At 33.1% G+C, this 24,611-nt stretch overlaps 1 pseudogene; it reads left to right on the forward strand.

Moving 5' to 3' along the window:
• Positions 1–2,442: 2,442 nt before the first annotated feature.
• On the forward strand, positions 2,443–24,611 carry LOC107919405 (sulfate transporter 1.2-like; annotated as a pseudogene).

Here is a 24,611-nt window from a genome sequence, read left to right on the forward strand (position 1 = left end):
ATGTGTTTTTTTATTCTATTTTTGATATTTCAAGTTTTCATGTATATTATTTATTTTAATTTTTTCTTTTTAACGTGTAAGTTATTATTCATGCATTGATGAATTCAAATGTTCTATCTTTCATGCTATTTTTTTTTACTCTGTTTGGTGTTTCTTTAATTAACTTTCAATTCATTTAGTTTTCTAATGTTGATATTGATATTTGCATAATATATAATTGAGAGTATTGTTGTTATGTTTGTTTATAATTTATTTATTAACCATTCATTATTCATTTCTGTACATTTTATCCTCAAATTATCCTTTTGCATTGTACATAATCATTCCATTGCATTTTATTCGTTTAAAAGGTTACGGTTAATATCGTTCAAGTATCAAAATTATCTTATTCAAAAGTTTTCAAAATAATATTGTATGTCGTTTTTGGAACTTCGAGGATCCGTGCCCTAACTTACGGGGTTTTCGATATTCTCGTCTAACTAAAACGGTTAAACATTTTTTTCAAATACACCAAGTTTCAATAAAGATTTTTAAAAGGTTAGCTTATACTCGGGAATTCAAGTGTTGCATCCTAACTTACGGGATATGAAATTTTTTGCCTCGGGATGAGAAGGCCTTTTTACATCCAGGTTTATCCAAGTATTGTTTTAGAAATATGGCATTAATAAAAGGGGGATCGTTTCCAATCTTTTCAAATTTTTGACGTTCGACTTTAAGACATTAATAAATCAATTCGGTACCAATTTTGGGCGTTACGAGGGTGCTAACCCTTCCTCGTGCGTAACTGACTCCCGAACCTATTTTCTCAAAATTCGTAGACCTAAAATTGTTTTCAATGTGATCCGATCACACCTCAATAAAAGATCGATGGCGACTCCCAATTTTGTTTTAAAAGTCGGCCCCATTTTTTTAGAATAAAAATGGTTTCGACAGCTTCCACACAAAGTTGCTAGAGGGTTAAGACAAAGGTCCTCCCGGGATACAACGAAGTTTTGAATTTCCTTTAATTAGCAAAATTGAGGAATTCCCTAACTCTTACTCTAATTTCTGAAAATAAGATTGATTGTAATTATATAATTTGTGAGCACCATAATAACTCTATTTATATGCACTCAATGAATACAATTTGAAGAGCCACAACTCTTCATATTGGACATAATTCTTGAGAGAAACATGTCCCATGGAAATGTATCCATTGGATGATAAATCATCACTTTTAATTTGAACAGTGTTTATGAATAATTAAATTTGTAAGATGATAAATCACCACTTTTAATTTGAATAGTGCTCATGAATAATTAATTTGCAATCTATAATTTCCAACACACCGTAGATACACTAAGTCATGGTTCTACAAAAGTTACTAGCATCTGTCTTTTGGCATTAAGCATTCTCTCTTCATCTTCATTTAGGATCGTACTCCTAATTTGTTTCAAAGACATTGGCAAACGATTTTGTTGAGGCCTCAAATTAGTAACTTGAAGAAACTTTTGAATAGCCAACTTTATTTCACTCCCACCCAAGTCTTCAATGTGATCCTTGAATACTTGTGGCATATCCGGAGGTGGTTCCAAACCCATTTCCATAAACTTTTCCAAATCTTCTCTCTTTCTTTGATTATTAATCTTCTGCTTCTTCTTTATGTCGCTGCTCGTCTTTTGTTTCTTTTGCTTGCCACTCAAGTAATTTTGTTTTCCTTCTTCAACTCCAATTTCATGACAAGATTTGAGACTCTCTTTCTCAACCATCATCTTGTTCTCCATCTTCGTGACTAGACAAGCTACAAACTTGGCCAATACCATCTGAGTTAATTTCTGTAGCTTCTCGCTTTCACTAGAAGTAGATGCTTCAACACCATTCAACAGCTCCAACCATGAACGATCACCATCATCAACTTTCTCTTTACCCTTTAACTCGAACATCTTCAATTCTTTAAAACTTATTTCAACAATGATATATTTGTTAACAAAAAAACTTTAGTATGAATAAACTAGTGCCTGTTTATATATATATTCGGAGTTCTAATCCACACCTAGCTTTGATTCCTATATCGTATTGAAGTGTAAAACTTTTATCTTATTTGAACTATTTAGTTTTGTTTTTCTCTAATTATATTATTTTACTCATGGTAACTTTTTAATCTTACAATTGAGGCTTCTATTTTTTATTTTTTTAAAATATTTGTTAGGGATTTGAGGGGTTGATTGTAAATTTTCTTAAAATTGTTTTTATAATTTAATTTTTGTAAAGTAGTATTTTTTTTATAATTTATTTAAATGTGAGTATGAATTAGAGATTCTATTATATAAAAAAATGGTTTTAAACTTTTAGTCCTTTTGATTTAATATTTCTATTTTAATTTGGTTTCTCTCTTTAATATTTTAATCATCTACATGCTCATGCAGGATCCTTATCTCGCTCGGCAGTGAACTACATGGCTGGATGCAGGACTTACCATTGCAAGTCGTTGCATACCACCAGGTAGCCCTGTCTGCGAGTTAATGTAGTTGAATTTTCCATTTTTTTTGTTCTTTTTGTTTCTAATATGCTGTAATTTACATCAGGACATTGGATACGCAAAGCTTGCCAATCTCGACCCCCAGTATGGATTGTGTAAGCTTCTTTCTACTTATTAAGATTGTATTTCCATGGTGGATTGGGAGGGAATCATACTGATTTTCGGATTGCATTGCAGATAGTAGCTTTGTTCCATCTCTTATTTATGCATTCATGGGAAGCTCACGGGATATCGTTATAGGAACGGTGGCTGTGGTGTCTCTCTTGCTTGGTACTCTCCTGCAGAATGAGATCGACTCATCTGAAAATCCGGTGGACTACCGACGCCTTGCATTCACAGCTACATTCTTTGCTGGTATCACTCAATTCACACTTGGATTTTTCAGGTAATATAGCCAATGCCTTATGATTTATCAAATACCTATTTTGCTCTATCCTTTGAATGTTTCATCATTATGGAGAAATTCCGGGTTTATATTGTATATGCTGAATGGTTGGTGTGATCAATTTCAGGCTAGATTCTTGATATACTTCCTATCTCATGCTGCCATTGTTGGCTTCATGGCTGGTGCTGCTATCACCATTGCCCTTTAACAACTTAAGGGTCTGCTAGGCATAAAAAAGTTTACGAAGAAAACCGATAATGTCTCCGTCATGCGCTCAGTTCGGAGTGCAGCACATCATGGTGTAAGTGATTACTATCATACTTTTGAGGCATTGAACATGTTTCAATTCGGCTAATCGTAATGGCAACTTTGTTTTACAGTGGAATTGGGAAACTATACTAATAGGAATGTCCTTCCTGGCGTTCCTCTTGGTCGCAAAATACATTGTAAGATCGTAGTTCGTAATTTTTTCGTTCATCGTATATGTAGAAAGCTTTCTTCATGTAATCATGATGCTGTATGAAACTGAGTAGGGGAAAAAGAAGAAACTATTTTGGGTTCCGGCAATTGATCCGTTGATTTCGGTTGTCCTCTCCACCTTTTTCATGTACATCACACGATCTGACAAGCATGGTGTTCAGATTGTATCCGTAATCCTTTCTTCTGTTCGATTTATTTACGAGCCTTGGCTTGTTGCAAAAGTAATGAGGATTCATTTTCACAATGTTTATCTTCAGGTGAAACATATTAGGAGGGGAATCAACCCATCATCTTTGAATGAAATATTTTTCTCTGGAGAATATCTTGCCAAAGGTTTCAGGATAGGTGTTTTAGCTGGTATGATTGCGTTGACGGTATGCAAATCCAGCCCCCTTTTTCCGTGATTTTGCTTAAGGAGATTAGATCGTAATAGCCGTGTCTTTCATCTTTTAGGAAGCTGTGGCAATTGGAAGAAATTTGCTTCCATGAAGGACTACCAGTCGGATAGAAACAAGGAAATGGTAGCATTGGGAACAATGAATGTCGTCGGTTCGATGACATCTTGTTACGTGGCCACAGGTACGAAAACAGAAATTTCTATCCGTCACGATTCATCACCTCTTTCCGATTTATATAATCAAATAAAATGTTCCAATATCAATCATCTACATGGTCATGCAGGCATGGTATTAACTTGCGGCCGCATCGTAACGGTTTTGAAGGTCTCCGTGACGCAATATTGGCGCAGCGCGACGAGGGAACCACATCATGATTTTTGCAATCTGAAACCGTTACGTAACACTACAACATGCAATATATTGCGCCGCAACGCCGCAACAAACTTTCAAATTATTCGAAATATGAAATCACATAGACGAAACACTCGAATATTCTTAGACTTAGCAAAAAAAGAAAAAATGATGTTAAATAATAACAAATATTTAACTTATGAAACATCTTTATTTGATCTTTGAAACATTATGAAAATGGTTTGATCATTGGAACATTTAACAGACTTCCAACATTATACTTACATTAAATTAACAAATTGCATGTCTATTATCACTTTTTTCTTAGCAATGATTATTGGGTAAAGCTTTATTTGTGATTACTTTAGGATTTGAATGACATATACACATACTTTTCTTTTACATACACTTATATATATACACATACTTTTCTTTTACATTTAAGTTGTGTTACAACTTACAATTTTATAGCTTTATTTATGACTACTTAAGGATTTTAATGGTAGAATCTGTTAATGGCGTTGTGTTGTTTGGTTATGTCCTGATTTTAGACTTTCTGCACTACTATTTCTGCAGTTGTTTTTTACAATAATAAAATGAATATTGACTGAGAAAAAAAAAGAATTTGTAAATAGAATTTGTTTTGAAGTGTTTGAAAAACTACGATAGAATCTTTTGGTACAATCATTCAACAAATACAAAAAAAAGGGGTGATATGTAAGTAAAGGATTAAAGTAAATAATGTAAATTTTGTTTTGAAGTGTTTCAAAAAATTGGAAAACTGTGATAGAATCTTTTGGTACAATCATTTAACAAATGTAGGGGAAAAAAGGGCTAAAATGTAAGTAAATGGCTAAAGTAAACTGTGTAAATTTTGTTTTGAAATATTTGAAAAAATTGAAAAACTACGATAGAATCTTTTGGTACAATCATTCAACAAATAAAGGGAAAAAAATTGAGTATGAAATAAATAAGTATATATATTATTTCATGTACTTTTTCTCTTAAAAATAGTTAACAAATTTAAAAGAAAAATTGAAATGTGCCAAAAGAAAAAATTTACACCACTACATAAACCATCAACGAGTGGAAGAGGCAAATAAAAACTTTGAGTTCCAAATTTCACTTATCTTTCTCCACTATTTCAAGAGTTCAATTTTTTTTCTTCCATTTTAAAGCTTGTTCTTAACTCTATAGTTATTACAACAGGTATGATATGAAATTATTATTATTTTATTAATTGCGGTTGATTAGTATAGGCAACTAATTTAGGGTTTATTACTTAGTTAAAAAAAATCTATTTATCTTAGTTTATTACATGAAAGTTGAAAGAACTAAATAAAAGATACAATAGATCTGGAGGCATTTAGTTACAAAGCTGTTTATAGGGTATTTTTGTGAATCATTTTGTAATGTTTGTTATAAGTATTATGATTTATGTTTCATTTTTTGATCTTTTTTATTATTTTTAAGTTTTATAATTATTATTTTATTTTAGAATATTTTACTATCTGGTTTGATCTCATGTAATGAATAATAATGATTTATGTGCAGCTATAAAAAATGCCACGTTCGAGAAGTAAAGAAGGTGAAGCTCCTAGTGATGATTACAGTTGGAGGTGGGGAGAACCTTTTGGAGGTGGTCGTAATAATGTCAAATGCAAATTTTGTGAAAGAGTCATCAAAGGAGGAATAACATGGTTGAAAAAGCATTTGGCAGCAAAAAAAGGGAATGCAACACCTTGTCCAAATGTCTCGGCAGAAGTTAGAAAAAAACATTGCACAACAACTTAAGGAATATCATAATGAAAAAATTGTGAAGCAAAGGAGGAAAGAAAAATTGGAGGAAAGAATAAGATTAGGAGATCATGGAGATTATGGTGATAGTGATGCTGATGATGAGGAGTTAACTATTGCAAGACATGAGAGTATAAGTTCCAAAATTGAATGGGAAGAAAGACAAATTTGAAGAGCAAGAACTGGTCAAGATTCAGTTTATGAAACTATGGGAGGTAGTAGTTCTGAAACTCAAGTATTTGGCAGATCATTTAGTATCCATAATTTTGAAAGAAGTGGGAGGGAACATCAGTGGACTAATTTTAACTCTCCTAGAGCTAAATTAGCAAATATGGATCCTGTTCTTGAAAGATCAAAAAGTTCGAAGCAACCAAAAATCATTTCAAGTTTATTGAAAAATGAAAAAGCAAAGCTGGGGAAAGCAATGTCAAAGTTAATATTGCATGAAGATTTCCCTGCAAGAATTACAGAGTCACAATTTCTACAGCCTGTACTTCAAGTTGCAGTTGAAGTTGGAAAATCAGTTAGGGGTCCTTCAGCTTATGAGGTGACAGGAGTGCATTTGGAAGAAGAGTATAAGGAAATACAAGAATGGGTGAATGCCTTTAAGCCTATCTGGGAAGAAAAAGGTGTGACCATTATGTGTGATGGATGGAAATGGACTAGAAATCAACATATAATCAAATTCTTGATTTATAGTCCTAGAGGTACTATTTTTAAAAAGTCAATTGATGCTAGCAGTGTTACCTCTCGTACTGCTGAGTATTATTTTAATATAATGGATAAAATGGTGGATAAAATTGGTGAAGAATTTATTATTCAATTTGTTATAGACAATGAAGCAGCAATCAAAGTTGGTGGTAAAATGTTGATGCAAAAGAGAAGGCTCTTGTATTGGTCAGGACGTTCTGCTCATTGCTTGGATCTTATTTTGGAAGAAATTGGTAACAGAAAAAGTGTGAGAAGGGTCCTAGATGAAGCAAAAAAGATAACTTCTTTCATATAAAATCATACATGGACGATTGATTATATGAAGATATATACCCAGGGAAGAGAACTCTTGCGACCTGTGATTACTAGATTTGCTACCAATTTCATTGCTTTGGAGAGTATTGTTAGAAGCAAACAAGCACTAAAAGAAATGGTGAGTTCTTCATAATGGAGAAGGTCCACATATGTAAGAAAACCAGCTGGATTAGACATGACAGAAGTTATTAACTCCAGCCAGTTTTGGAAAAAGGTTGTTGATGTCCTAAATATCCAAGAACGGTTGGTTAAAATATTAAGGATGTGGGATGGTGATGAAAAACTGACTATGGGTTTTATTTATGAAGCTATGGATAGAGCAAAGTTGGCGATTCAAAGAGATTGTCTCTATTACAAGAAATATTGGGAAATAATTGATAGGAGATGGAGTAATCAACTTCATAGTGATTTACATTCTACTGGTACGTCGTAAAAATTTTAACTTTTTAGATTGTGAAGTATTTTGTTTAGATATTTATTATATTATTTTTTATATAGGATATTTTTTAAATCTGCAATTTCTATATGGAGGCAATTCCACAAGTAATGTGCTTAATGAAACCATTTATGGGATTTGAAATGTTATACAAAAGATAGAGCCTAACATGAATGATCAAGTTTTGGCAATGAGCCAGGTATGTATTTATATACTTAAATTTTTAAAGAAACTTACAAATTATCATGTTGTAACTACTAATTCATTTATTTTTAGTTGTTTCTATATGAAGATAAAATGGATTCTTTTGGAATACCGTTAGCCCAAGCTGCAATTCTGAAGACTAATCCTGGTAAAAAAAGAATTTCACCTCTATAGTTTTGTAGATAATGAAGATATATTTATGAATACTTTATGAATTGTATCCTATTATTTATGTTTTTTGAAGCTCAATGGGGGATTAATTATGGAAGTTGTGCACCTCAACTTCAACGCATTGCTATCAAAGTTTTGAGTCAAACAACTTCATCTTCAAATTGTGACGTAATTGGAGTACTTTTAGTTTGATTCATACAAAGAAAAGAAATAGGCTCAAGCATAGAAAGCTTTAAAAATTAGTTTATGTGCATTATTATAATATGAGGTTAAAGCTACGACACATGCGAAGAGAAAGTGCACTAGAGTTGGAAATGAGTTTTAGTCAGATCAATCTTGATAATATTTTTGAAGAGGATGATCCATTAAATGCATGGCTTGAAGAAAGAGAAGATGCTACGCTTGATAGTGAACAAAATTTCTCATGGTTGCCTGAAGAGTTACTTAATGAAACTGCTGAAGAAACTCAAGGTGAAGATATGAATGACATTTCACCTGCTTCATCTAATGAAGAAAGTGTTCAACTATTGACATCAAGTGGTGATGATAGTGATGATCCTAGTGGCAATAATGAAGGTGCATACCAAACAACACATGGCCACATTTATTCTAGTAATTTTCATGGAGACCAAGGTGTGACCAAATATCCTTATGTTGTTGATCCAGGTTTGTATGAAACAAATGCATCAATTAGTTTACAAAATAGAAGAGATGGGGGTGATACAACTCATGGGAGGATGAGAGAACACTTTCATGATTCATTTGCAGGTTCATCATCACATAGTTTAGCTACAAATGATAATGAAATGAGTGAATCATCTTAGGGTTCTCATTCCTACCAACCAAATGCATATTATCCACCTCACTTTGAACAAAATCCAAGCTATGGATTTATTGGTTACCATTTACCATACCACATGTTTCCTATGAATGATGCATCTTATCGTGCACACAATGTGATGTCTTTTTCACATGGAATAGTAAGGGATCAAAACTAATGTAGTGATGAAAATGGAGATGCTTTAGATCCTCCACCCTATTTAGCTTGGTGGTGAATTGTAAGAAATGAAGTTTTCATATTTGTATTTATGTATTTTTTAAGTTATGTAACATGAACTTTTTCATGTTAAAATGTGAGAATATTTATATGCTTTTTCTAATATGAGACTATTTATATGTTACTCGTTAAAATTATGTTTGTTATTATCTATTATTTAGTATGATAATATTTATATAGTTTATATTTGTTTTCAATGAATTTTTATCTATAAAATTATATTTTTATTTTTAAAACAAAACATATAAAAGTGTTTATTAATATTAGAATATTAAAATATAGTTGCAAAATATGTAAATATAATATTTTAGATTTGAGAAACAAATCATATTTGCGACAGACGTTACGCGTTACATAACGTCTGCATCATTTGCAACTGCGACACCGCAATCGCGACAGACACCGTAATCGCAATTTAGTACTATGCATGCAGGATCCTTCTCTCGCTCCCCAGTAAACTACATGGCTGGATGCAGTACTGTCGTATCTAATATCGTGATGTCATCTATTGTGCTACTAACATTGGAATTGACCATAACTCCATTATTCAAGTACACTCCAAATGCAATACTTGCTTCCATCATTATATACGCTGTGATTAGCTTAGTAGACATTAAAGTAATGACCCTAATATGGAAGATCGATAAGTTTAACTTTGTTGCTTGTATGAGAGCCTTCTTTGGTGTCGTTTTCTCTTCTGTCGAGATCGGCCTTTTAGTAGTGGTGAGGAACATAAGTAGATCGTTGACATATTTGATGGTCAATAAACTAACTATAAATACGACAAAGGCAAGCGCACCTATCGAATAATAGTATAGCTATGGTGAGTAGAGAATATCGTATCCACGAGGACTAAAAGTATTAGTCGACAATTTAGGCTGATGTGTTTTAATCTAAATTTACTAAACTAATTTAACTAAGAATGCAACAGAGAATGAGTCAAAGAAATAATCGAATATTAACCAATGAGATAGACAATACCCAAGAAAGAATCCACCTAGACTTCACCTTTTATTATGAATCTGAATTAAACGATTTATTCACCTATTTCTTGATCTGTAAAAATCCCTAAATTATTTTAATATCTCTTTTAAGAGTAAGAAAAACTAACTCTAGGTTGATTAATTGAAATCTCTTTCTAATTAAAACCCTTATCATCGCATTAACTCAATCTATGGATTTGACTATAATCTTGTAACAACCCGTTTTTAGTGAAATTAGAATAGTAGTTTCGGGACCACAAATTTGATTCTGAAAGAAAATTTATTTTAATAATATTTCATGGTCTGCATTATGATAGAAATGTCGTATGAAATTTTCGTAAAGAAATTTTATCAGTTAAATGTCTAATTAGATGGAAAGACCAAATTGCATAAAAAAGTTAAATTCTAGTAACTAAAGGGATCAAATAGCTATGGAATTCAAATTAGAGGTCCTTATATGGAAAATAGACTATTAAGAGGAGTTAGTAGGTAAGTATGATGATTCATCCATGAAAAATTAAATAAAAAAGGATGAAATTGGAAAGATGAAATAATTAAAGATGATAAATAATAAAAATCTAATATATCATCATTTATCATCATCTTTCCCAAATTAAAACATGGAAACCTTAGCCAAGAGAGCTTGAGCTCTAGCAAGCTTATTTTGCCTAATTAGGTATGTATTCTTGTCCCGTTTTTAGTAATTTTCATGTTTTTGAGATCGTAATAGTTTAATTTAGCTATCTCAGGGATTAATTTACAAAGTTATCAAAGTGCTAGGGTTTTGCCATGGATGAATATAGTCGAATTATGAAGTTTTATGGTAGAAAATGAAAGGTTGTTGATAGATAAACAACTTTTATAGAGTGAATTTTGATGAAATTATGATTTAGGGAGTAAATTGAAAATATGTAAAATTCATGGGAAAATTTTGAATTTTATGAAATGCATGGGATGCTATTGTTACATGTAAAAATCATCTAGACTTGGAATAAGGAATAAATTTCATGAATTTCATTTTTCGAGCCTAGGGACGAAATCGTAATTAAATAAAAGCATAGGGGCAAAATGGTGTTTTTCCAAATATATGAATTGAATTGAAATGAATAAGAATTGATGTTAAATTCATTCATATAGATCCGGATAGACCAAATAAAGAGTTAGGATGAGGAAAAGAGAAGGTATCGGATTAGTAGATTACAAATACACGAACACTTGTCGAGGTTAGTTCGTGTAACTAAATTGTATAATTATATGTTTGAATTGAATGTTATGTATGTGAATTTTGTAATTGTTATATATGAAAATGAATCAGATAATCGACAATGTTTGACAAGTATTAAGTCCTATTTGAACAAATGAAATTCGATGGATACAGGGTTCCCGAATTGGTTGTGGTCCTGCATGTGTTGCGGACACACCGCAGCTCAAAAGAGTGTCCCGTTATTAGCTCTCATGAGCTTCCGTTATATGGTTCTTGTGAGCTTCCTGTTAATAGCTCTTTTGAGCATCCCGATTGGTTGTGATCCTACATGTGTTGTGGACACACCGCAACTCTTATGAGCATCCCAATATATGGCTCTTCGGAGCTTCCCGATTAAAGGATCTTTCATGAGTTTTTTGATTAATTGGCTCTCCAGAGCTTCCTGATATTGGCTCACATGAGCTTTCTGTTTATATGCTCATATGAGCATTCCTGAATATGAATTCACGAATTACAGTTTTGTATACATAGTGTGTACTACCCGTGTATCCATCGATAATTCTAAGTGATTCAATTGGAAAAATTTTGATATGAAATAATATGAGTACGAAATGAATTATTACTTGTATATGCCTGAAATACATGAAAATGATGTTACTTGACATGTTGAAAAACGAGATGAAAGATACATGTTTATGAAACTTGCCTGATGACTATGTGCATTTGTGATTATGAGTTATTATATGAATTACATGACTAACATGCTTGATGAGGATATGTGTTTAAGCATTTGGCCAAATTGGTTTGAGCATGTTTAATTTGCTTACCTTAAATGCAAATGTATAGTAAGTTAATTTCCCGTTATACGAACTTATTAAGCATTAAAAATGTTTACTCTTTTTTATTTTCTTTGTCTTATAGTACTCTGAAGCTCATAAAGGTTGAAAGCTGGTCAGATTTACATCACACTATCCATCAGACTTTTCGGTATATATAGCAAACTAATTTTTGTTATAATGGCATGTATAGGTTATCTAGCCAATGTTGGCATAAAGATGTTTTGGTTGTAACTAGCCATTAGAATGGCTTGTGATGAACATAATTTGATGTGTATGAAAATGACCTTATTATGTTTAATGAGCAATAGTAAGGTTATTTTGGTAAGTTTGGATAGATGAGCATATGAGTTGATATATCATGCACATGACTTGGTTTTTGGCTTGAATTATATGTTTGGTATTGGTTTATGAATATGTTAAAGTAATAACTTATGTGGAAGATAAATTGGGTGAGAAATGTGGCCATGGAAATGGCCTAATTTCGTCCACATGGGTAGAGACATGGGCGTGTGTCTCAGTCGTGTGTGACATACAGCTTCATGCACGGGCGTGTGGTTTGGCTGTGTGTCCCCTGCATTTTTAAATTTTACAAAATAAAATGCTCGAAATGTCCACACGGCCTAGCACACAGGCGTGTGACTTGGCCGTGTGACCTCGCATCTATTAGATACAAGTTAGTATGCTCATATGGCCTAGCACACGGGCGTGTAGCTTGGCCGTGTGACCCAAGTTAGTGAGCACCCTAATTTGGACACGGGCTGGGACACGACCGTGTGTTCCTATTTCGAATGCCCACACAGCCTGAGACACGGGTGTGTCTCTTGACCGTGTGAGCCACACGACCTGGCCATACGGGCGTGTGTCCTCTGCATATTGGCAAAATTTTGATAATTTCTGAAGAAATTTTCAGAGTACCCGGTTTAGTCCCAACTTGTTTATAATGTGTATTTTGGACCTCGAGGGCTCATATAAGGGACTTTATGATTAGTTTCTAATATGAATGTTAAATAATATGAAATGTCTGTTTTTGATCTGTACATTCTGGTAATGCTCTATAACCCTGTTCCGGCGATGGATATGGGTTAGAGGTGTTAAATTTATTGGTATCAGAGCTATGATTTAGTCGATTCTCGGACCAATGTAGCGTATACGATTCTAGCTATACATGTCATTATATAACCTGTGATAGTGTGATATCTCCTGACCATTTTAATATATGTTTTTTCATATATTGTCCAACCGAGCTGAATCTGAAGAAGCGGAGAGCAATGCTCAAGCTTCAGTTCAAAGAGCAACCTCAAGTAGTAGAAGGCCCTTATCTGAAGGCCGAAGAGGAGAGGCTAAAGAAGCCTTCTTCCAAATGATGAATGAGTGGTTTACAAAATTTTTAAAAACAAATCCAGCTGTGAAATAACCTCCACCCCCTCTAGTTCCTTAATCGGTTCCCGATATATCACAAGGTACAGAACTTGTCAAAATTGGTAAGCCTCCTGTAGATAAAATTCGTAAATATAGGGAAGAAGAATTCAGAGCTACCGTTGAAGATGATCCCGAAAGAGCTAAATTTTGGTTAGACAACACTATCAGGGTTCTGGATGAATTATCTTGCACACCAGCCGAATGTTTGAAACGTGCTGTATCTTTGTTAAAAGATTCAACTTATCAATGGTGGAATACACTCATTTCTATTGTTCCAAAAGAAAGGGTTACATGAGAACTTTTCCAAACTAAGTCACGAAAAAAATACATCAGCCAGAGATTTTTTAATCAGAAACGGAAGGAATTTCTGGAGCTCAAACAGAGACATATGGCAGTATCTAAATATGAAAAAGAATTTTTTAGATTGAGTAAGTATGTCAGAGAATGTATCCCGATTGAAGTTGTCATATGCAAACAATTTGAAGAAGGATTAAATGAAGATATAAAATTGTTAGTTGGGATTCTCGAATTAAAAGAATTTGTTGTATTGGTTGATCGAGCATATAAAGTCGAAGAACTGAGTAAAGAAAAGAGACAAGCTGAGATGGAAGCCAGAACTTCAAGTAAAAGATTTACGGGAAAGTCATATCAATCGGCCTCCAAAAAATCAAAGAAATATTATGATCGTTGTATTACCTCTGTGGGATATTCAGGCAGAGATAGAGTTACCCGACGCTCCAGTTCAAAATCTCATGCTACATCTATAGCAAGTGTGGGTAGTGTTAGAAACATTAAACCTAGATGCAAGCTGTATCACCCCCTAACCCTAATTTGTCACCGGAACATGGTTACGAGGCATTACCAGACACATCAGACAATCTATAAATAATTTCTTAAATAAATAACAAGCATATTATAATATAATCGTAAATTCATATAAATATTTATTTTACTAATTGACTTCATTTTTTTTATTTTATGTGATTAAAAAAAACTCAATATAACCCCTTTATAAATAGTTAACCTTCCTTGCAATTTCAAACTGCAACCAATTCACAATTCATACAATTTCATGTTCAAATAACCTAAACATATCTTAACCATTTTATAACTTAACGTTTCATTTATCATTCAAACATTAGAGACCAATTCTTTACTACCAAAACTTACAAGACTCTTTAATAAGACCAAAGTACATTCCACATTTACCAAAGGAAAAATACATCACCAAAGTTATGCTGAAGTCGGGATTGATTTGGATGTTGAATCGGGACCTTTGACTTCTATCGACCTGCGCACGGAAACAACTGTACGCTGAGTATTTCATACTCAGTGGTATTACCATAATTCAAATTATAACAATAATAAACATGTAATGCATAAATCATACATAGAAATTTAAATTCAAATTTCATATTTCAACAATAAGAATTCATCAATTAATATCATATATCCACAATATTAAACTTGGACACATCATGAACCTTAGGTTCATTCTTCAATTTCATATCACATTTCAATTCGTAATTTAACTTTTTCATCTCATTTCAGTAGCTCGATTGATCAACTCATTCACTTTATCATTTCATGATTTACCCTATTAACAAAATTCAAACTTTGGCGGATACATGGATCCAACCAAACACTCCAGTATGACACCCAGTGCCTCATCTGATAGTTCGAAGCAATAGTTGACTCCCCAGTGTCTCATTGGCAAAGCCGAAGAAAGTGGTACCTGATACCTCATCGAATATATCCGAAGAAATATAGTGACACCCAGTGTCTCATCGACTCGAGGTCGAAGTATCCCTGAACTCTTCCAATCCTACGGCATGCCAACTATATCCGACTCACCCCGACTAGTTAATAGGGTCTCCAAATTCACATTTCAATTCAATTTCACTTTTTCACTTTCAATCACAATTCGATTCAAAATTCACTTTTCCATTTTCAAGTCAATAATCGATTCAATTCCACACATATATTCATCATTCAATTGAATTTCTTTCAAATTAATAATACTTACCATACTTTTCACTTACCATACATATAAATTTAAATATAGCATTTAATATTAAATAATTTGAATTATAGTAACACAAACCCGAAATCCGTGATTACTCCTCGATGACCTTCTCTTTTCCTTTCTGTGCCGATGCCTCAAGTTCTTTATTAGCTACGAAAAATTACGATAATTTCATAACCAATAATACACTATTAATTTATATCTAATTAATTAAATTTCTATTCAATTTTCTACTTTAATTTCAATTTAGTCTTAACTAAATTCACTTATTTTTCTATCTCAATTCATACTTTATTTCAATTCAAATTTCAACCAAACTTAGACATAACTATCTAAATTTTATCATAAAACCCTAATTTCGAAATTTATTTAATTAAACCTCTAATTCAACAATTTGTTCAACATATATCATGTTCAAAAACCTAAAAAAAACTTCCAAAACCTCAACCTAATTTCAACAAAACTCTATTCTAAAGCTTCTAAAACATCAAAATTAAAAAAAAAAAGAGCTTAACTGACTTACCTATTAAAGCTTCAAACCTTAAAACCCTAGTTTTTCCTTTTATTTTTCTTTCTTTTCTTTTTCTCCTTACCCTACTCTGTTTCGAAATGGCTATTTGTTTCTTCTTTCTTTATTTGTTTCCTTTCCTTTATCTTATTTACTTTATATTATATTTGATTTAATTAATAATTAATAATTATAAAATATCTTTATACTTAAATTACAAGTAAATTATGTATTTAAATTACAATTGTACCAATATGATTTTTTTACACATGTATATTTTTATTACCATACATTTGTTACAATTCAATTTATTTTATAATATAATAATTTAATTTAATTTATAATATAATTTTTAGCTAATTAATATAATATTTTATTAATATAGTAATTTAATATATAAAATATCTTTTACTTACAATTCAAGAAAATATACAATTATATTACAAGTGTACAAATACATATATTACACATGTACAATTTTATCATCATACATTTGTCTTTATTTTAATTTATTTAATAATAATAGTAATAATAATATAATTACTCTAATAAATATCATGTAAAAATCTCTGATCTTTTAAACATATACAGCCTCACCTATTAAAATGGGCACAATTGCCTATTTAGTCCCCTTTATTTTATTTTGATATATAATTAGACTTTTACCCTTTATTCACTTTAGTCCTTTTTCCCATTTTCTCTTAATTAAACTAAATCCACTTAATTAAAATCAAATTAAACACACTACTAGACTCATAAATATTCCTAATAATTATCTACAGGTTTAATTTTCTAAGACGGAGGCTCGATACTACACTTTTTTGATGTCCGTGAATTTTGGGTCATTACACAAGCACTGTATTAAAATGCATTTTGGTGAGTGCAGAATGAAAAGTGGAGTGTGTTTTAGATGTGGTTCCTTTGACCACTATCTCAGAGACTGCCCAGAGAAAGTTGAAAGAGATACTATTCAAACTTTAAGGCCGAGCAACCCCACCACGAGAGGTAGACCACCTCGAAATCTCGGCAATGTGAGTGGTAGCCGAGGTACATAAAAAGATTCGACTATAAAATCTGAAGCACAAGCACTAGCTAGAACATATGCTATTCATGCACGTGAAGATACCTTTGCACCAGACGTTATTACCAATACATTTTCTCTTATTAATACTGATATAATTGCTTTAATTGATACTGGTTCAACTCATTCATACATTTGCACGAATTTAGTGTCTAATAAAAATTTACCTGTCGAGTCCTCTGAATGTGTGGTTAAAGTATCAAATCCCCTAGGCCAGTATGTGATGGTGGATAAAATTTGCAAGAATTTCCCGTTAATGGTACGGGGTTACTGTTTCCCGGCCGATTTAATGTTATTGCCATTTGATGAATTTGATGTGATTCTGGGTATGGACTGGTTAACTCAGCATGATGCTGTAGTAAATTGTAAACAGAAGCATATTGTATTGAAATGTCAGGATGGTGAAATGCTTCATATTGAATCTGATAATTTGGATGGGTTGTCTAATGTGATATCAGTCATGTCAGTACGGAAATAAGTCAGAAAATGTTATGATACTTAACTTGCTTATTGTCTATTGTCTATAGTATCTTGATGTGTTTCCAGAGGAGTTACCCGAATTACCACTGAACAGTAAAGTTGAATTTTCTATAGATCTTGTTCCGGGGACAACACTGATATCGATAGTACCGTACAAAATGGCTCCTACAGAATTAAAAGAATTGAAAGCAGAGTTGCAGGAACTGGCTGACAGAGGTTTTGCTCGACCTAGTTTTTGACCTTGGGGTGCACCTATTCTGTTTGTCAAGAAAAAGGATAGACCTTTGAGATTTTGTATTGATTACCGATAGTTCAACAAGGTTACAATCAAGAATAAGTACCTTGGGGAACATTGATGATTTTTTTGATCAGTTGAAAGGTGCCACCGTGTTTTCAAAGATAGATCTTCGTTCTGGGTATTATCAGTTACGAGTAAAAGACTCGGATGTACCAAAAATGGCCTTCAGAACCAGGTACGGACATTATGAATTCCTTGTGATGCCGTTTGGCTTGACAAATGCACCTGCAATGTTTATGGATTTAATGAATAGAATTTTCAGACCGTATTTGGATAGATTTGTTGTTGTATTCATTGATGATATTTTGGTATATTCTCGAGATGAAAATGAACATGCTGATCGCTTGAGAATTGTTCTACAAACTCTGCGTGAGAAACTGTATGTTAAATTTAGTAAATGTAAATTTTGGCTTCGAGAAGTTGGTTTTCTTAGACATATAGTGTCTGCTGAAGGCATTAGAGTAGACCCGAATAAAATTTCAACAATTGTTAACTGGAAACCACTGAAAATGTGTCTGAAGTTAGAATTTTTTGAGGTTAGCTAGTTATTGTCGGAGATTTGTAAAAGGGTTTTCGATGATAGCTTCTCCGATGACACGGTTGTTGCAAAAAGATGTGAAATTTGAATGGACTGATAAATGTCAGTAGAGTTTTGATTGACTGAAAGTCTTGTTGACTAAAGCACCCGTCCTAGTTCAGCCTGAATTAGGTAAGGAATTTGTGATTTACAGTGATGCGTCATTGAACGGTTTAGGCTGTATTTTGATGCAAGAAGGTAAAGTAATAGCCTATGTTTCCAGACAGCCAAAGCCACATGAAAAGAAGTATCCAATACATGATCCTGAATTAGCAGCTATTGTATTTGCTCTGAAAATTTGGTGACATTACTTGTTCGGTGACAAATGTCATATATTCACCGATCACAAAAGCTTAAAGTATTTGATGTCGCAAAAAGATTTGAATCCGAGACATCGCAGGTGGCTTGAATTGTTGAAAGATTATGATTTGATTATTGATTATCATCCGGGAAAGGCAAATGTGGTAGCGGATGCTCTGAGTAGAAAGTCTTTGTTTGCTTTGCAAGCTATGAATACTCGATTGATGCCACTTGAGTAACTCTTTCCCACTTCCATTCCGGGATAGGGGTAACCCCTATCTCCAAAAAAGAAAGATGTCATTTGGGTAATCGTCGACCGTTTGACGAAGGCTGTACACTTTATTTCGGTACGTATGGATTTCTCCTTAGATAGAATAGCAGAGTTGTATATTTCAGAAATTGTTAGACTACATGGAGAGCCAGTCTCTATTATTTCTGATAGAGATCTGCGTTTTACATCCTGATTTTGGGAAAAGCTACAGGAAGCTCTAGGCACTCAATTACATTTTAGTACTGCATTCTATCCTCAGACTGATGGTATGTCCGAACATGTAATACAGATTCTAGAAGATATGCTTCAGGGTTGTAATTTAGAATTTGAAGGCAATTGGGAGAAATATTTGTCGTTAGTCGAATTTGCATACAATAACAGCTATCAGTCAAGCATTAAGATGGCACTGTATGAAGTTTTATATGGACGCAAATGCAGAACTCCATTATATTGGACTGAGCTCAGTGAGAAAAAGATACATGGAGTTGATCTGATCTTTGAAACCGAAGAAAAAGTAAAAGTGATCTGAAATAGTTTAAAAGCAGCTTCTGATCGTCAGAAATCCTATACGGATCTTAAATGGAAAGAAATAGAATTTTATGTTGGCAACAAGGTATTCTTGAAAGTTTGACCTTGGAAAAAAGTTCTTCGATTTGGCCGTAAAGGAAAACTGAGTCCGCAATTTATCGGGCCATATGAGATCACTGAGAGAATCGGACCTGTAGCATACCGATTGGCTTGACCACCAAAACTAGAAAGGATTCACAATGTCTTTCATGTGTCTATGTTATGACGACATCGATCAGACCCTTCACATGTTATTTCTCCGACAGATGTTGAAATTCAGTCTGATATGACATACAGTGAGGAACCGATCAGAATACTGGCACATTAGACAAAAGAATTGAGAAATAAAAAGGTAGCTCTTGTTAAAGTTCTCTGGCAACGACACGGGATAGAGGAAGCTACCTGGGAACCTGAGAAAATAATGAAAAAGCAATATCCGAACCTCTTTATTGGTAGGATTTTCGAGGATGAAAATTTCTTAAGAAAGAGTTGTAATAGCCAGTTTTCAGTGAAATCGGAACAATAGTTTTGGGACCACAAATTTGAGTCTGAAAGAAAATTCATTTTAATAATATTTCATGGTCTACGTTATGATAGAAATTTTGTATGAAAATTTCATAAAGAAATTTTATCGGTTACATATCTAATTAGATGGAAAGGACCAAATTGCATAAAATGTAAAAGTTGAATTCCAGTAACTAAAGGGATCAAATATCTATGTAATTCAAAATTAGAGGTCTTTATATGACAAATAAACCATTAAGAGGAGTTAGTAGATAAGTATGATGATTTATCCATGGAAAATTAATAAAGAAAAGGATGAAATTGGAAAAATGATATAATTAAAGATGATAAATAATAAAAATCTAATATATCATCATTTATCATCATCTTTCCCAAATTAAAACATGGAAACCCTAGCCATGAGAGCTTGAGCTCTAGCAAGCTTATTTTTCCTAATTAGGTATGTATTCTTGTCCCGTTTTTAGCAATTTTCATGTTTCCGAGATCGTAATAGTGTAATTTAGCTATCTCGAGGATTAATTTACAAATTTATCAAAGTACTAGGGTTTTTCCATGGATGAATATAGTTGAATTATGAGGTTTTATGGTAGAAAATGAAAAGTTTTTGATAGATAAACAACTTTTATAAAGTGAATTTTTATAAAATTATGATTTAGGGACTAAATTGAAAAGATGTTAAATTTATGGGAAAATTTTGAATTTTATGAGATACATGGGCTGCTATTTTTAAATGTAAAAATCGGCTAGACTTGGAATAAGGAATAATTTTCATGAATTTTATTTTTCGAGCCTAGGGATGAAATCGTAATTAAATAAAAGCATAAGGGAAAATGGTAATTTTGCCAAAGATGTGAAATGAATTGAAATGAAAATGAATTGATGTTAAATTCATTCATATAGATTCGGATAGATCAAATACGGAGTTGGAACGAGGAAAAGAGAAGGTATCAGATTAGTAGATTACAAATACACGAACACTTGTCGAGTTAAGTTGGTGTAACTAAATTGTATAATTATATGTTTGAATTGAATGTTATGTATGTGAATTGGTGTAATTGTTATATACGAAAATTAATCACATATCTGACAATGTCTGACAAGTATTAAGTCCCGTTTGAACAAATGGAATTCGATAGATACAGGGTTCTCGAATTGGTTGTGGTCTTGCATGTGTTGAGGACACACTACAGCTTGAAAGAGCATCCCGTTATTAGCTCTCATGAGCTTCCCGTTATATGGTTCTTGTAAGCTTCCCGTTAATAGCTCTTTGGAGCATCCCGATTGGTTATGATCCTACATGTGTTGTGGACACACTACATCTCTTATGAGCATCCCGATATATGGCTCTTCAGAGCTTCCTGATTAAAGGCTCTTTCATGAGCTTCTCGATTAATTGGCTCTCTGGAGCTTCTTGATATTGGCTCACTTGAACCTTCCCGATATTGGCTCGTATGAGCTTCTCGTTAATGGCTCTCTGGAACTTCCCGTTACATGGCTCACATGAGCTTCCTGTTTATATGCTCACATGAGCATTCCCGAATATGAATTGACAGATTATAGTTTTGTACACTTAGTGTGTACTACCCGTGTATCCATTGATAATTCTAAGGGATTCAACGGGAAAATTTCTGATATGATATAATATGAGTACGAAATGAGTTATTACCTGTATATGCCTGAAATACATGAAAATGATGTTAATTGACATGCTGAAAAACGAGATGAAAGATACATGTTTATGAAACTTGCGTGATGACTATGTACATTTGTAATTATGAGTTATTATATGAATTACATGACTAACATGCTTGATGAGGATATGTGTTTAGGCATTTGGCCAAATTGGTTTGAGCATGTTTAGTTTGCTTACCTTCAATGCAAATGTATTGTAAGTTAGTTTCACGTTATAAGAACTTACTAAGAATTAAATGCTTACTCTATTTTATTCTCTCTGTCTGATAGTACTCTGAAGCTCGTAAAGGTTGAAAGTTGGTCGGAGCTACATCAGACTTTCCATCAAATTTTTCGGTATATATAGCAAACTAATTTTGATTATAATGACATGTATAGGTTAACTAGCCAATGTTGGCATAAAGATGTTTTGGTTGTAACTAGCCATTGGAATGGCTTGTGATGAACATAATTTGATGTGTATGAAAATGGCCTTATTATGTTTAATGTGTGATAATAGGTTTATTTTGGTAAGTTTGGATAGATGAGCATATGAGTTGATATATCATGCATATAACTTGGTTTTTGGCTTGAATTATATGTTTGGTATTGGTTTGTGAATATGTTAAAGTAATAATATTGGTGGAAGACAAATTGGGTGGAAATGTGGCCATGGAAATGGCCTAATTTCGTCTACACGGGTAGAGACATAGGCGTGTGACTCAACCGTGTGTGACACATTGCCTCATGTACGGGCGTCTGGTTTTTCCATGTATCCCCTGCATCTTTAAATTTTGCAAAACAGAATACTCAAAATGTCTATACAACCTAGAACACGGGCATGTGACTTGGCCATGTTACCCCTTTATCTATTAAATATAAGTCAGTATACTCACAAGGCTTAGCACAGGGGCGTGTGGCTTGGTCGTGTGACCCAAGTCAGTGAACACCTTAATTTGGACACGGGCTGGGCCACAGCCGTGTGTTCCACTTTCGAATGCCCACACAGCTTGGCCACACGATTGAGTTCCGACTTGTTTCTAATGTGTATTTTGGGCCTCGAGGGCTCAAAGGGACTTTATGATTGGTTTCTTATATGAATGTTAAATAATATGAAATTTTTATTTTTGATCTATACATTCCGGTAATACTCCTTAACCCTGTTTCGGCGATAGATATGGGTTATGGGTGTTACAAATCTGGTAGATTTATGTCATCTTATTTCTAAGATTGCATGCAACTCCACTCAGTTATGCTAGATCTACCCTTAACTGGGGACTTTTTCTTAACTGAAATAAGCACATTAAACATGAATTAATATCTTGAAAATATTAAAACAAGAAATAAGCATACATAATTGAGAACAAGAATCAAGTATTTATTTTTCAAAAATAGAAATTAAATAAAAGAATCCATCATAGATTTCATCTTCCCTAGGTATCTAGGGAATTTAGTTCATAATCCTGAATAGAAACATATCAAAGTTAGAATAACCATAAGACATAAAGAAACTCAATAAAACTTCGAAAGAAATTAAAGGGAGATCTTGAATCTTGATGGAGATCCGCTTCCGAGTTGGTTCCAATGGCATTCTCAGAGTGTTTTCTTCGATCTTCTTTGATTGCTCCCTCATGTCTTCTTCTAATTGGTATTTATATACTTTAAAATGTTCAGGAAACTTAAAAATTGGGGTTTTCCGCGTATTTGGAAAGCAGGGTGCAAAATCAACACGGGCTAGCACATGAGCGTGTGTCCAGCCCATGTGGAAATGCCCAGGCCGTGTGGATCTTGAAAATAACTCTATTTGTCTAATTTTGGCTCGTTTTTTGCTCCTTTCGCTCTCAAATACTCTCCTAAATATAGAAATATAAATTTAAAGGATTAGGAGCATCAAATTCACTAATTTACATAATTACTCATCCAAAAACGCATTAAGAATGAGATTAAAAATATCAATTTTATAGCTTATCAATATTCTAAGTTTTTTTATTAATTTACAATACATATCCACCTAAATGATCCATGTTGTTATCATAACATGTCTCAATATAGTTATAAAAAATCCTCTTACAAGTTACAAGACCTTGAACCGCGATTCTCAGAAAGATCCCGAGGACTACCGTCTATAGAAACATCCTTCAATATCCAGCTGCAATGAAAGTTCCTGGCATAATCATTGTTAGAGTTGATTCTGCCATTTACTTTTCCAACTCCAACTATGTAAAAAAAAGTTAGCTTTTCCACATACATGAAGTAATAAAAAGGATGTATAGACATTGACAAACTGCAAACTTCTTGCAGGATTTTGAGATGGCTGGCTGATGAAGAAAAACAACTAAAAGAAAGTTCTTGACTCAGAGTCCAATATCTTATCATCGAAATGTCACGTAAGCTATCTTCTATTTTTCATTTTTCGGGTTCATTGAACTATAACTTACTTTATACATTCTTTTTCAGTTGTTACTGACATTGGCACTAGTGACATACATGCCATGGAAGAGTTATTCAGAAGCCTTGAGAAGACAGATGTTAAGGTAACATACTTCAAGATTAAACTCAAAAGGTTTGTAATGACATTCATGCCATACATGTTTTTAACCAAGTACTATCGATCATGCATCATACATGCCATACATTAAACTGAGTACTATTGTTCATGCATCATACATCATACATTCTTTTTGCACCATACGTGCCGCACATTAAACTAAGTACTATTGTTCATGCATCAACATGCCATACATTATGCCAAGTACAATTGTCCATGAATTATACATTCTTTTTGAATCATCCATGACATGCATACTTTAACTAAGTACTACTGTTCATACATCATACATCATACGTGCCATACATTAAACTAATTATTATTTTTCATGCATCATAATACATGAGCTTGTTTTGGCAAATCCAGCGTCAGTTGTGGTTGACAAGTTCCATGCATCAAAGTTTCATGAGATGATAGGGGAAGATAGGATCTTCCTCACTGTGGAAGATGTTGTTGTAACAAGTTCTCCAAAAATGGATTTGGAACCATAA

The sequence above is a fragment of the Gossypium hirsutum genome, chromosome D13 (genome assembly GCF_007990345.1).
Source record: "Gossypium hirsutum isolate 1008001.06 chromosome D13, Gossypium_hirsutum_v2.1, whole genome shotgun sequence".
Lineage (NCBI taxonomy): Eukaryota > Viridiplantae > Streptophyta > Magnoliopsida > Malvales > Malvaceae > Gossypium > Gossypium hirsutum.